The following is a 6,152-nucleotide window of genomic DNA, read 5'->3' on the forward strand; positions in this document are numbered from 1 at the left end:
ATATATATCTCTCTCTCTCTCTCTCCTCTCTCTCTCTCTCTCTCTCTCTCTCTCTCTCTCTCTCTCTCCTCTCTCTCTCTCTCTCTCTCTCAAGACATTTTGAAGGGAAAGGTGAAAAGTGATTTTGAATTACGTTATACGTACTGCACGCAAAACTCCATTCCCCAGGTACGGTTGCTGTTTTCTTACGTTCTCGTCAACGCCATCCCATCATCACAACTTCCACCGTCATGTTTTTGCGGTAGCTTTAGAACGCAACTCGATGCGGCCCTGCAATTTGGCGCATCTTTCCCGGTCAATACGAGTTTAAAAACCTTCGCATAGGGCGTCTTAAGAATTGAAACCCTTATAGCTTGTTTAGGCACATAGAGATTAGCCAAATATTGCACAAGCGTCCCAGCGAGTGTAGACATGTGATTAATATTTTCAAGCATTTTGGTCTCATCACTTGTAGCAAAACGACTTTCAGCGAGTATTGCGGTAATGGCTGGCCGGGCTGCATGAGCCAACTTTAAAATATGCCTTTGAATGTCTAGACCCTTTCACTCTGGATTGTCAATTCAACACATTTAGAATACGCTTTATGTCTTCTAATTTCCCACACGCTCATGACAAATTTAAGCACCTGGATAGTGAGTTAAAAAAATTAGTGCGTTCTGAGTAAAATGAAATGTAATAAGAAATATTTTTCTAAAATCAGCTAGCTCGACCTATCGTACACCAATGACCTGAACAATAATGTCGTCCTAAAATTGCCGGTAATGTGCACAATATTGCAAGATATTCTAGGACATAGACAATGTTGTTGCCGACGGAAGCAACACGCCCTGAGGTAAAAGGTTTACACTAGGTACCGAGTGATGTCGCAGAAATCTGGCCAATTCGCATAATTTTATGGAAATTTTACATCTGGCTACAGTGAAAAAGGTGTTAACGCGCCTGAGGAAATGGTGTTCAGAATTTCGCGGGCGTTGTGTCGTTTCATTTTCGTGGTACCTGTAAAGCCTTGAGGAGGCACAAACCTTTCCCCCACCATTTAGGCTTATTTTTTAACCAGTACCACCCACAGATACATACATTCTGTGCACTTTTTTAATAATTAATTCGAACCTTTTTGATCAATGGATTTTGGGAACGTAGTCATGATGATGATTTTAAGTGCGTCGACGGCAACTGGCCCTGCAGCACCCAGAACTATCGTATCACGAGGCAAAGTAGCAATTCAAACATTTTTTTTTTTAAACGCAAACGCCGTCAGCCTAAACGACTGTGAAAGTTTGCATGGTGCAGGTGATTAAGCGTCGCTGCGAAGCGTACCGCAGATCTAAATTTAAGAGGCTTTCCAGTTCAAATAGCTCAAGAGCCGTTACCTAAAATGCCCGGCAATTTAAGATCTGAGGCATTCCGTCCAAAGGACGGCACTCGCGTTCCACCTGGGTCACGACAGGCAACACGTGGTGCAGAACTAGTAGGTCACAGCATCGGGACAGACGGGGCTACCATCAGCAAAGATGAGGTACCGGTGTGTGACATAAGTGGGCCCTATGTGCAGGCGGCAAAGAACGACTTTCTCTTTCTGTCTTTGCGGAAACATGACTGCCAAAGCTCGACCCGAGGCTTGATGACTTTGAGCTTATTGATGAGCTAATCCCAGCGGTTTTGCCATCGCTCCTGATAAGTGACGAAAAGGCTGGTTCATCCCTTTGCAGGTAACGGTGTCCACGAGTATGGTCGTCCCTTGCGTAGCACGCTTGGCTGCTGCATCGGCAAGGCCATTTCCACAGATCCCATGTGACTAGGGATCCAGTCCAAAACACCGTTTTTCCCGCTCGATCCAGTGAGGTTAGAAGCGAGAGAATATCTTGAGCAAGCAGGTCTGTGTAAGTTATCATATATCATTCAAAGGAAGCCATATGCCCCAAGGCTTTACTTTTATGTCGCTAGTTCCCTATGCTTTCGCATGTTTATCGGTGATATATGAATTCTCGTTGAAGTGAGCTCCGAAGGAGGAATCTGCGTGCCAGGCCTAATAACACGCCACTATTGTCTAGAAGGTCTTGAATGCGCACGCAGAACGGTGAAGTTAGTCGTGAACGACGCTGTTGAAAAAAGCCGTAACATAACATGCTACGCCGAAAGGGAAGCCATCAAAAACGTCCAAGATCGCAGTCGCCAGCGTTCATGTCATCCAAGATCGCAATATCAAGCTTTCATAACATCCCAATGCATCCAATTCCGTGACCAATTGGGGCGTTCATAGGATCCAAGCGCGCAAACATCCAAAGTGTAACATCCAGCGTTCATAGCTTCCAGCGATCACGGCGCTCGAACTAGTTTGATTTCTTCCGCTAGCTGACACTACATCAGCATAATTCTTTTGACTCCTGCCGCTAGATGACAAAACAACGCCATATCTCACTCGTTTGTCAACAGATGGCAAGCCAACTTGGCATTCCACTGATGATCATGTGATTTAGTGGAGCATGGTTGCTACGAATTGCCTAGAGCGCTGGTAGCGGTGTCTGGCCTGGGCGCGACCGTGCCCCGGAACTCACCGGCGGAATGAGCACAGGCACGATGGGCGGCGCCACGGCCGGAGACGCGGCGGCAGGCGCGGGATCGGCCGGGACCGCTGCGCCCGCGGGGCGGGCGGGGTCTCCTGCCGCCGCCGCCGCCGACAGCCCGGCTCCATGCATAAGCATGCTGGCGTGACGGTGGATGGACGGGTAAGGCGGGCAGCGCGGTCTAGAGGTGCATGTCGAAGGGTAAGGAGGTCATCTTCAAGCGTTTCTGTGCGTCAGAAGGGCGGTGCGGTGACGCCGCGGTGGGCCGCCGGCACCGCCTCGGGTGCGGCGGCTGCGGCGGCTGACTGCTGGCGGGTATCGCATCATCCGGCTCGCTGCGATGTCGTCGGTACTGGCTGGCCGGCTGGTGTAATGGGGCAGTGCGCACCCGTCAGTGAGATCGAGCCTCTCTGAAGGAGACTCACTGTGGCTGGCGACTGAGACTTGCCGACTCTCAGGGGCGGATCCACATGGAGAAGCGGAGATGCGGACCATAGCCGTGCCCATAAGGGGATGGCCACTGTCCCGCGTGCCCATAGCCGGTCAAACAAACGCAGTTTTTTAAACACAAAACGCAACAAAATTGACGTCTTTGGGCTACCAGGCGACCAAGAACAGTTAGAACAGTCGCAAGCTAAGGTGAAGGCACCACCAGTAGACAAAAATAATTATTCACTGATTGAGAGGTGGTGTAGTTAAGAGACTCTGAGGCTCATTACGATGCCCGGAGACCCTACGCTGTTTCTGGGGTCTCATGTCCACTTGCTGGGTGATTCCGATCGCTAAGGAGCCTTCCTCGTTGCCCTAAATTTCTTTGCATTTGCTCGGAGGGTACTGCGTTGTGTCGGGACCCTTTATGCTGGCATGCCTGAGCACCATTGTCGAACAGGGGCCCTCCGCGGTTTCTTCCCATTTGCCCGAAAAACTGGGTACGCTATAACCGGGACCCCATGTGTTAAACTGCGAGGGTATTTTGGGTTATTCAGGGCCCTTCACGTTGGCTTCGGTCAACCTGCCGACACGCTCGCGATATGGCGATGGGCCCTTTACAAGGGTCTGGAGCCCTTCGAGTTCCGTGCCACGCAGAGGGCTCTACGTTGCTATTGGGGACCCCATCTGTTAACCCGCTCAGGCACACTCGATCGTTCGGGGCCCTCCAGAATGGGTGCTTCCATTTTCTTTTTTCAAGGGCCTTGCGCTCTTATCAGGGATCCATCTGTTAAGCTGCTCGGGCACACTCCATCGTTCGGTGGCCCATCACACTTAGTCTTGGGTTCTTCCTATCAGCTTTTGACGGGATCCCATCTGTCAACGTGCTTGGGCACACTCGATTGTTCAGGGGATCTGCACATCACTCTTGGGTACTTTCTAGTTGAATTTAGGGTCCTACTATCCGCTAACAAGCCTGGACAGTCTTAATCGATCAAGGGTCCTGCACAGATTCTTTACATTCGTCCGAAAGGCTCCATGCGCTATTGCCGGGGTCCCGAATGACAGAGTACGCTCGGTTGTTCAGGGGTCCTTCATATTGGTATCGGGTTCTTTCCACTTCATGAAGGACCCTATGCTGTCGCTGGGGCCCGTCGGCGGTAACACACCGAGGTACTCAATGCTCAGGGGCCATTTACATTGATCTAGGGCTCTTTCCCTCTCATCTCATTTGCAGGAAACCCTTCACTCGTCCGGGGCCTTTCCGTTAACCTGCCCGGGCCCTTTTTATCGCGTGGCGGCCCGCTGCAATGATCTCAAACACTTCACATTTGCTAGGGCACCATTAACTTGCTGTCTTGGGCCTCATTCGTTCATTTGCCAAGGCACTCTCCATCGCTAGCGGGCATTAATTCATGTACACTGGTCTTGGATTATTCCCCTCTGCTCAGAGGGTCCTGTGCTCCGGTCGGACCCTAACGTTAGCCTGCCGGGGTGCTCCCGGTTAATCAGGGGTCCACCATATTGGTCTTAATTCCTTCTTGCTTGCTCTGAGGACCTTATTCTGCTGACGGGAGCTTCTTTACTGCTCCACCGTGGCACCACGATCGTTCAGGTGCCGTTCCTATTGTCTTCTGCTTTCCAGTACTATAGGAGGGCCTACGACGTTGACACGGACCTAAATGTTAATAACAAGGATTGGGGCTTTACGTCTCACCGAGTGCCAGGAACATTGCGAGACCGGTGACTTAATCAGGTATCATGTGGGATGCAATGGCTGTGGCCGGTGCCCGAATCCCAGACTGACAAGTCCAGAATCGAGCGCACTAGCCAAATATCGCCATCGTCCGAACCTCAACCTTCATCGACTGGGACGCACTTGATCACTCCGAGGCCCTCCAAACTGGCCTGCAAAATTGAAGGAAAAATAAGAAGGTGAAAAAGTATGTAATCTTCCCCCAAAATATGGACGGCTCCCAGATTGACACACTTCACAAACTTGGGGGAGGGGATAGAATCCTCAGCTGAATAGGAAAGTAGGTACATCCCCGATTTGTAGATTTGTGCGACTATGATATTGACGATCTATGACATTGATGACATCTATATGACGACTATTGACGATCTATGATAACCATTCTCAATAAAGACAAGAGCAAAAATGGTATAAATCGGTATTTCAGAACCATTAATACCTCCTGTCATTCCCTTTCATGAGGAGTGCCATCAGACTTTAACATCGAATCCACGGTTCTTCTCAGAGGGAGGAAGGCTGGGTTGTGACTGCTATAGTGAGCCAGCAGCCCTTTCGGGGTCTTAAAAATGCGGTCTGGATAATCACAGGTCTGATCCGGATCTACTTTGATCGAATCCTCTCGCCCACTTATCCTAAACTGTCAGTGCCTCTTGTCGCTGGGGATAGGATGCTGAATCGCGGCACCGCCAACGAAGGCTAAAAAATTAAGTCTTAGGCAGGTATTCATGACACTGCAATGCGAATGCCACTTGCAAAGTCAACGTGCTTTAAAAATCACGCTGAAAGTTACCATCTTGTCAGGAATAGAAATGCCATGTCATTCAATCATTCATGCCTTGTTCCGTGTATTTTTAACAACGTGACAGCAGTAATAAAAGAAAACGCCTTTGGCAATGTAGATAGAAGCAGCTTTGCGGCGCTCCTGATATACATGCATCATAATTTAACCTTACCAAGTTCCAATGCAGTGCCTCGTAAATATGGCCGACCAGCACCAGGTACGCGCGTGACATCACTTGTGCGCGAGGATTGTGTGAGACACGGTGCGCTGCGCTCGACAAGCCACGCACGAGCACAGAGCCACCGGCCACGGCCCTGGTTGGGCGCAATTTGGCACTGACACTAACGATAATGCCTGGCTTGGAATCCTCCCCTTTCAGTTCCAAAGCACATACATATAAGCAGCGTTACTGCGACAACAGTGAACAATTAGATATACATGATTCCACTTGCCCAGCTATCACCTTTTGCGCCGACGACCAACACTGAACGATAGTAACGCAGTGTTTGGACATCAACAGCTCTCGTACTATTTGGGCTTCCCAAAATTAAGCCCATTGTACCAAATCAACCTTTGGTCTCCTTTCAATAAGTCACGCGTTTCAACATGCGACACGCACACG

Source organism: Pollicipes pollicipes, unplaced genomic scaffold, assembly GCF_011947565.3.
Source record: "Pollicipes pollicipes isolate AB1234 unplaced genomic scaffold, Ppol_2.1 Scaffold_4313;HRSCAF=5077_pilon_pilon_pilon, whole genome shotgun sequence".
Classification (NCBI taxonomy): Eukaryota; Metazoa; Arthropoda; class Thecostraca; order Pollicipedomorpha; family Pollicipedidae; genus Pollicipes; species Pollicipes pollicipes.